Here is a 10,011-nt window from a genome sequence, read left to right as displayed (position 1 = left end):
TGAAATGGTCTGAATCAGTCAATACAATTCGAAGTATATCATCCTTTCAGACAGTGTCTAAGAAAAAACAAGCCCTGCTTTTCCTCTATACAAAATAAGTATACAAAATACATATACTAAGAATGCTTTCTTCAGTTGTCAACATGGTTTATTTTCAGTTGCTTGTAAGGTATAATTAAATATTGAACTTTTTGTGGAATTTTATTTTTGAAGAAAAGAATGCTATTGGCTTTTTGTAGAAGAATGTTGCCTGTCTTTTTCTTAAAATAAAGTTTTAACGTAGCATCTTGATGCTTTTACTTCTTTCAAGTGAAATTTGGTTTAAGGGTGAGAAGTTGAAGAGAGAGAGAGAAAAAAAAAAAAACCTCTCTTGAATACATTACACACACACAATGCAGTCTTTGAATTAGGCTGCTGGAATGTTCTCTTCTTATGGAGATTGCTTAGGGCTAGGTCTATTTTCCCTGCAATGCCTCATTAGCTCCGAACACATTTTTCCCTAGATAAATTTAAAAGCTCATCCTAATTAGACTTCACTAGGGTGGTCTGAATTATTTGATCCATTCAGGAAAAAAACGATAGAAGAAAGATTACCTTGGGCGGCTAGCATGAATGAGAGTGAGGATAACCACGGTGATTTTAAGCTTTGGATTAGATTTCATGGAATTTTCAATATCCAGCCTCAACATTAGGCAATAAATAGTATTCACAAGCAATTTTCTCATTCATTTTATTAAATGCTTTTGTAACTATAATACTGTCTTTGTCTTCCCTGGACTCATTTTGTTCCTAACACCAACCTAATCCACCAAGTCCTTTAAAACAGCAGTGAATTGTTTAATGCTAAGTGGACCTACACTTTAGGGTGTGTCCTTTTTCAGTTCTGCTATCAATATCCTTCGTGAACTTTCTCCTCATCTGGACTTATGCAAAGACTTTCAGTCCACCTTTTACACTGATGGCAGAGTTCTTCCTCTAAAAGTGCCCAAGCAAGACACGCACACTAGGTGTTTCCAGAGTTCCTTGTTCTTTGTCCACCATCCTACCTAAAACATTATCTTTTAGTTTTCTGTTCATTAGAATTCATCCACTACATTTTTCTCTTTTCCAGTTATGTTGTTAGGGTCTAGCAGATGGGATGCGCAGTGCGCCGCACAGCCTATGGAAAATATTGTTTAAAGATGATTAACTGCAGGAATTGACCTGACCTGAACGTGTCGCATTAATATTTTTCCATAGATGACAGGACTCAGCAAGATGTTCAAAGTGAGATCCCCAACTTCCTTTGCAAGTAAAATTCCTTTTAGTTTTCAGGCATGTTTCTGCTTAATCTTCCAACAAATGCTGTGCTCAGTTGGCATTCAGCTGTCCTGTAACGTGCCCTTCTGTTTCTCTTCTTCCTACTTTATCTCAACATTGCATTATGAAAATTATCAAACATACAGAAAAATTGTAAGAAATACCTTTGAACACGCATATTACCTCCTACTTAGATTTCACAATCAACATTTTGTTTTGTATCACTTATCTGTCTATTTACCCACCCACAAGCCCTTTTTTAAAATTCATTTCAAAGTAAATAATAGACAACCTTACACTTTACCTCTAAATCCTTCAGCATGCTTGTAAGTTAGTGTGTGTTTTCTTTTTCTTTTAGGTAAGATTAACAAAGAGTGAAATGCAGAAATCTTAAGTATGCCAGTCGTTAAGTTTTGACAAATACGTACACTGGTGTAACTCAAAATTATCCAAATACCAGCCCACAAATTTCCCTCATTTCTCTTCCCAGTCAATCCCAACTTCCTACCCTTTCAGCTGTGATTATTGTTCTGTTCTGCTATTTTTTTTTAATCGTAACTTTGTTTTGCCTTTCTTAAAACTTCTTATAAATGGAATCGCAAAGTACATTCTCTTTCGTGTAGGCTTCTTTCACTCAGAATAACAGTTTTGAGATTCAACCATGCTAGCGCACGTATCAGTAGTTTGTTCCTTTTAATGTTAAGTTGTGTTTCATCATATTAATATAGCGCACTGTTCTTCCATTCTGCTAATAGAAACCAGGGCTATTTCTAGTGTCAGGGCTATTCTTTGTTATGAACAAAGCTTCTTTCAACGTCTTTATTTGAGCTTTATTTAAAAAAAATTTTTTTTTATTGAAGTACAGTCAGTTACAATGTGTCAATCTCTGGTGTACAGCACAATGTCCCAGTCATGCATATATATATATTTGTTTTCATGTTCTTAAAGTTATTACAAGATACTGAATATAGTTCCCTGTGCTATACAGAAGAAACTTGTTTTTTCCATCTATTTTTATATATAATGGCTCATATTTGCAAATCTCAAACTCCCAAATTTATCCCTTCCCACCCCCTTTCCCCTGTAACCACAAGATTGTTTACTATGTCTGCGAATCTGTTTCTGTTTTGTAGATGAGTTCATACTGTCCTTTTTTGTTTTTAGATTCCACATATGAGTGATTTATGGTATTTTTCTTCCTCTTTCTGGCTTACTTTACGGAGAATGACAGTCTCTAGGTTCATCCATGTTGCTGCAAATGGCAGTGTTTTAGTCTTTTTCGTGGCAGAATAGTTTTCCATTGTATAAATATACCACAACTTCTTCATCCAGTCATCTGTCGATGGACATTTAGGTTGTTTCCATGTCGTGGCTATTGTATATAGTGCTGCTATGAGCATTGGGGTGCATGTGTCATTTTGAGTTAGAGTTCTTTTCAGATATACCCCCAGAATTGGGATTGCTGGATCATATCGTAAGTCTATTTTTAATTTTTTGAGGACTCTTCATATTGTTTTCCATAATGGCTGCACCAAACTATATTCCTACCAACAGTGTAGGAGGGTTCCTTTTTCTCCACAGCCTCTCCAGCATTTATCATTTGTGGAGTTTTGAATAATGGTCATTCTGACTGGTGAGAGGTAATACCTTGTTGTAGTTTTGATTTGCATTTCTCAGATAATTAGTGATTTTGAGCATTTTTTCATGTGTCTGTCAGCCATTTGTATGTCTTCATTGGAGAATTGCTTGTTTAGGTCTTCTGCCCATTTTTGGATTGAGTTGTTTGTTTTTTTGTTATTAAGTTGTATGAGCTATTTATATATTCTGGAAATTAAACCTTTGTCAGTTACATCATTTGCAAATATTTTCTCCCATTCCATAGGTTGTTTTTCTTGTTTTGTTTATGGTTTCCTTTGCTGTGCAAAAGCTTATAAGTTTAATTAGGTCCCATTTGTTTATTTTTGCTCTTATTTCGGTTGTTTAGGAAGACTGCCCTAGGAGAATATTGCTAAGATTTATGTCAAAGGATGTTTTGTTTATGTTTTCTTCTAGGAGATTTATCATGTCTTGCCTTATATTTAAGTCTTTAAGCCATTTGAGTTTATTAGAAGCCTTTTGCTGATGCTAGCTTTCATTTCTTTGGGATAAATATATAGGGATTATTGGATTAGGAAATAAGTGTGTATTTACTTTTATAAGAAAGTGTTGGAACTTTTCCCCCCAAATTTGTATTGCTGTGCACATTCAGCAACAATGCATGAGAATTTGAGGTTCTCCATAGGCTCACCAATACTCAGCGATATCAGTGACTGAAAAAACTTTAATCTACTTGAGTTTTATCCAGGGTCAAGGAAAAATGACTTTTGGAAGCAAAGGTATAGAAAAAAGTATTTATTTTGTAATTTCACACTAGGATGTCTAGTTTATTCAGTAACTTAATTATATTTTTGTAATAATACCATATTTTATCTAAAAGTATATTTTACTCCAAAGTGACATTATACTTTAAGAAAGTACTATTATTAAAAATTATACCATAAAAATAATTATTTCATTAGAAAAACTTAGTAAGGAACTGAGTTTCAGAATCCTAAAGTTATTTTTTCCTGTAAGAATATTAATGTAAAGTTTTTAATAGTTAAAATGTATCTTTTTATTTAAAGCTGAAGTAATAAACAGCAATAAATTGATTATTAATTTTTAAATATAAGATCAATTAATTTGTTTGATTAAAACTGATCAAAACAAATTAAATGCCATTAATTTAATACTTAACAACATGAAAGGCCAGACCAAAACTTATGTTTCTTTACCCTCATTGCCTTCAGTCATTACGGTAACAACCCAAACTGAATTTGATTGTTTGAAGGAAAAACACAAAACATACAATACAGTTTGTAACCACCATTTGTAAAAAAAAAAAAAAAAAAAAAAAGGATATCAGTGAAGAGTCACTCAGAACTGTTTCGCTCTGCTGCGTTTGAACAGCTTTTCCTCAAATTTAATCAGTTTGTAACCAGTTGTGTTCTCACTGAACCATTCAGCAAGTATTACGGAGTAACCAGTAAGTGTGGAGACTACAGCAAGAGGCAGAATTGATGACTTATTATGTTTGTTGAGCTTCTGTTCTAGTGGGAAGAGATGACCAGACAGACATATGTGTCAGGGAGTGACATTAAAATAACTTAACTAAGGAGGGCTGGAGCAGGTGGGTGAGTGTGGTTTCTGACGGGGTGGTGGTGGAAATCCTCTCTGATGAGGCGGCATTTGAGCAGGGACCTGAATGATGTGAAGGAGGAGCCAAGTGGATTTAGGAGGGAAGAGCATGTGCACCCCTCTGTACCGCACTGAACAGACACTAATTCTGGTGCTCCCATGTGTCTTTATCTTGTTACCATACTCACCAGTTTTCCCTTAGTATTTTTTCTCCTAATTGAGTACAAAATCTTAGTACTTTTAATCTATTTCCATTGTATTCTTATTGTTCATCTTTAAGTAAAATTATCCCTATGTTAGTAGAACAGGTCAGTATTTTAATTTGGCTTAAGTTTAAACAGCCTCATTTACAAATGTGGAGATGTAATATGCCTCCTGCTTGAGCTACTGACGTTTAACTTTATTCTTAGAAATTACCACTGTAATATTATATTCTTTAAAGTAAATGTTATTTTGTTTTGTCATGAACTGTTCTTAGCCAAGAATTTGTGCACTTATTGGTTTGAATCTGTTTTACATATTAAACAGTAATGGTTAAAAGAAACCCATAAAATAAAAATCCAAGCTAAACATCAGTGATGAGAGAAAATGTAAAAATTTTAATAACAGGCATAAAATAGTAAAGTGCTAGTTTATTAGGTTTAACTGTATGTTCTATGTTTTAGAAAACCATTTGTACAATAAATAATTCACATATTTTCATTTTCATGTTTTTTGATGATGCTATTTTGGGCTTATACATAACTTTAGTAATGAAGAATGTTCTTATTTATGGTAAAGTAAATGAAAATATGGGTATATAGTTAACATTATAAAATACCAATGTTCATTATTTATATATTCGTATGTTTCTGGTAAGTGCAGTGTATATTTTTTTCATTCCTTCTCTATTTTTAAAAAAGCTGTTCTTTTATTCCACTTATGCTACACCACTTCATTACCTTCTCCAGGGTAAATGAAAACTATATTTTTCTAGAAACTCTTTTGAGATACAATATATCATAACAGTATTTTTCCCAGTGCGTATAATAATCACCTTTTTATTTGACCTTTTATAGCCTCTCCTAACCATGTGGCTTGCCAGAGCTTTAAAACTCTCCATCTGTGTATCAGCTCTGACATTACTTTCTCATAACACTTGTCATAGGTTATCACCATGCTGTGCACTTTTTTCTTCTTACTGGGCCATAGTCTCTTACTTTAAGCTTCCTCAGAGTTTGGGACACCTGTAACAGTTACATTAATTATTCTAGACCTTAAATTTGATGATGCAATCTTTCTAGTCTATTGCATGGGATGAAAGGTCACACTGAACCTTGAGCACAGGACTTGGAAGTAGACAGCAGAGTCAGGCTACTTAGCTCTCACCATCATCTACTATCTGGGATGATACTGGAAAAGTCATGCCATCTCTTTGAGTCAGGTTTTCTCATCCTTAAATTAATCATGCCAATTCCACCTTAGAATTATGAAGATAAACGAATAGAATATGTTTGAAAGTTATATAAACAGTACAGTGCTATGTGGATTTTTATGCTTTATATTGGCTTCTTCTACAATAAAACTTCAGAAAATATTGGCTATTATGGATATTATGTAAGTAAAGAACAGAGAGAGAGAGCTGTGATAACTTCAGAGATCTTCAGTGCATTAAAAACCCAGCCCAAAGCCACATTTTAAAAACTAAGAATATGTTGAAATACATTGGGTGGAAAAAAAATTAATGAATGCCTTTAATCTATCTTTATATAAAGCTGATTAAATTTTTCAAAGGGTTATGGGACAATATTTAAAGGAGTACAATCATGTGTATATAACTATAGGAAAGGAGAAGGTGATTAAGGTCAGTGCTCCTTAAGGAGATACACGTGTGTGTGGTAAGGAACGTTCTAACATGGCCCCGAGATCCCCAGCCCCTGGTGGATGCACCCTGTGTAATTCCTTCCCCTTGCATATGGGCAGAACCTGTGAGTATGATGGACTATCACTTGGATAATTAGGTCACAAATCAATTGATTTTAGTTTAATTAAAAGCAGATTTTTCTAGGTGGGACTGACCTAATCACATGAGCCCTTTAAATCTCAGTCAAGAGGTCAGAGACCACAGAGGAGAAGAGACATTCAAAGCAGAGAGGCCTCTGGGGAGAGGATGGAAGGAGCTGTGAACTCCTGGCAGGGAACTGTGAGAGGCTCCCAGATGCTGGGTGTCTCCTCCCATCATACCTCCACAGCCAGCAAGAAAATGTGGGCCTTAATCTTGCAGCCAAATAAACAAACAAAAAAACCCCTGAATTCTGCCAACTATTAGGTGAATTTAAAAAGAGGCCCCTAAACTCCAGAAAGGAATGCAGCCCAACTGACAGTGATTTCATTTGTGAGACCCTGAGCTAACCCTCACCTGGATTCCTGACCCAAGGAAGCTGAGATAACAAGTATCTATCATCTTAAGCTGCTCAGTTCCTGGTGGTTATGCATACAGAAAAGTAATACGGTGCCCTTTATAATAGGTTACTTCTTTTAAAAAATTATTTAAAATAAAGGGAACTCTGATAGATTAACTTAGCAAATGTATATATTTTTAAAAGTTGGTAAAGTTCTTCTAGCCTGGTTGTACTTAAAGTTTTTTCTCCTCTAAAAATTTATTACAGTCGTGTGAAGTTTACCCCAGCATTCATGAGAGGCATAATCTCATGTAGTAGCAAGCTGTGAGGCACACGTGTGTGAATATACACCCCGTCCTTGTTACTCAGAGCATCGGCGCTCCGGAAGCTTGTTGCACTCGCAGGGTGTCTGGCCCCACCCAGACCTGCTCAGTCAGAATCTGCATGTTAACCAGACCCCCCGGGTGCTAATACACGCACATTAAAGTGTGAGGAGTCTGCTCCTATCTAGTATTTGTTAATAATAAATATCTCAAAGGGAAATCCATTTCCAGGACTCCAGGAGGAAAGTGACCACCTCCAATAAGGCAGTTTATGGAAAAAAGAATACATGATCTTTATCCGGATATTGGAATTCAGTCACTTAAAAAGTTACCTCTTTTAAAATAACCATTACAGTTAGGGGTAGAAATTAGGTTACGTATAAATAATAGGGTTTGCTTAGCCCTATTATAGGAAAGGTGCTAAGGAACTGAGAGGGTAAGCTGAGATCAGCATCTCCCCCCACCCCCCTACCGCCTGCCGCGCGCACACACACACACAACACACACACACACACACACACACACACACACACACACACACACACACACACACACACACACACACACACACACAGCTGTGCTTCTCAGATTCTGAGGGCCACACTGCTCAGGCCTGGCTACACTCCTACTGAATCAAAGCCTCCACTCATAAGGTTTGGTTATATGGATTTTAAAAATCCTCTCTAGGTGATTCTAATTTATATTTTTAAAACAACTGCTTTTTTAAAAAAAAAGCTAAAATAATATGGTTTTATCTGTCTCTGTAACATGCTACATAGTTGCATAATTAACTTGAAAATTTTTGACATTTTCAGCTTCTTAGTTCCATTGCTGTAGGGCTGGTTTATTGACTTTTTTCTTTTTTTTTTTGGCTTCCTTTATTTTAATGTGTTCTCATTTTATAAATTTATTTTTCTGAACTTATGTTATTGGAAGACCCCTGGTAGGGTATTAAGTTGTGTATGAGTAATATTAAAAATTATTACATAGTCTGTAATGAATCAGAAAATTGATTCAGCTTAAAATAATTAACATAAGGCATAAAAATTACCTCTTAGTAAAAGCATTAAAAATTATGGAATTATTTTATATTTAAAAGTTCAGATAATTAAACAATAATTTATTAATGTAATTCAAGGTCAAGTAAAATGAATCTTGAATCATGTCTACCCATGAATCAGATTAGCACAGGAGGAGTCAGGGGTAGGTTCTAGGCAGCAGAGAAGGGATGAAGTGGCAAAACCATGTGGAGACCGGAACCTGCAGCCCTGAGGCCAGTTTGCATGAAAAGAGAGCCTCTGATATTGGATGCCTCATCACACACAGGGGTTCTGTTTATGAAGGTTACAAGTAGATGATATTCCCTTTGATAGAATTAACAAAACAGACCTTAGCAGTGGAAGCACTAGAGGACAATTCCATGATGAGAGAGAACAAAGGAGAAGAAATGGTGGATGACTGTATATGAGAGCAAGAGAGTTCTTCAAGTGACTCCAGCTATCTCCATAACCATGTCAGCCAAGTAATATATAGTAATTATATATGCATTATCAGTTCTGTTTTTCTGGTCTTTACATGTTACAAAATATATAATATTAATTCTGTTTTTCTGGAGAACCTTGACTAACGAGTATTGTAAAAATAAGAGTAGAGATTCGATCTTTCTGAAATAAGACTTCTGCTATTTACTAAAACATCCTTACACAAGAAATGAAGTTGACTATGACAGGTCCACACGTATCAGTTTTAGGTTTCCTTTTCCACACATGGGATCGCCCCCTATATGCACACACACAAATAATCTTCCAGAAATTGTTTTGGGACCCTCAGGTAAGAGAAGCCCTCATATTCATAAGTATGTAATATAATCTACAAATGACATATAATCTACATACGAAAAGCTGTTAAGTATATATTTGAAAATAAGCAGAGTAACACTACATGAGTCAAACATACATTTAAAAATTTATTCATTGCTCATTTTGGCAGCACAGATACTAAATTTGAAACAATACAGAGATTAGCAAGGCCCCTGAGCAAGGATGACAGGCAGATTCGTGAAGCATTCCATATTTTTAGTCTTTTTTCTATCGATAACCCCTTTTTTTAATCCATTCATCTGTTAATGGACATTGAGTTATTTCCAGGTGTGGGGTATTATAAATAAAGCTGCTTTAAATATTTGAAAAATAAGATAAAAATATATTCATATTTATACTTCAAAAATAAATACAGTAAATATAGGTAAGTATATTTCTGAAAAGCCATTCAGATACATATACAGTATCTGAAAAAGAGAACAGTCACAGTATTTGCTCAGTTTTCCACTTTTAAAATATGTATCATGAATTTGTAACAGGTTGATGTCCTTCACTAGAATACAGAAAAAAGAAAACAAGAATTTCCTTATTTGCAGTTTGTGGTCCCATCTGCTTCTGAAACCTGGGTAGATTTATTTTCATAGATTTTTGGGAGGTTTTTTTTAGTCCTTTTTACCTAGAATTTGTTTTAACCACTACAAACCAAAAAAATCTTTAAACATACAGAAGAAATCCATGGGCTATGGCTAAGAATTCAGGGGTCCAAGTTGGTTTGGAAACAGAGTTCTGAACAAGAGGGCAGGAAAAGTATCTCAGAAGTTGACTCTAAACTCCCTAAGGTCAGGAATAGAGCTTGCCTGCTTTGTGCTATGCCCCAACCCAGGACATAGGATGGAATGTGACCAAGATGATTTTTTACTGAATGAGCTACGTTATGGTCTACATAAATTTGAAGGAACTCAGTCCTGAAAA

At 35.1% G+C, this 10,011-nt stretch overlaps 1 non-coding gene across 1 annotated transcript; it reads left to right on the top strand.

Annotated features, from left to right (window-relative positions):
- Positions 1–9,192: 9,192 nt before the first annotated feature.
- On the top strand, positions 9,193–9,296 carry LOC123616786 (U6 spliceosomal RNA). Its single transcript, XR_006724813.2, has one exon. It is a non-coding gene; the product is annotated as a U6 spliceosomal RNA (small nuclear RNA).
- Positions 9,297–10,011: the final 715 nt, after the last annotated feature.

The sequence above is a fragment of the Camelus bactrianus genome, chromosome 9, assembly GCF_048773025.1.
Source record: "Camelus bactrianus isolate YW-2024 breed Bactrian camel chromosome 9, ASM4877302v1, whole genome shotgun sequence".
NCBI lineage: Eukaryota > Metazoa > Chordata > Mammalia > Artiodactyla > Camelidae > Camelus > Camelus bactrianus.
This window is presented reverse-complemented; position numbering and strand designations above follow the sequence as displayed.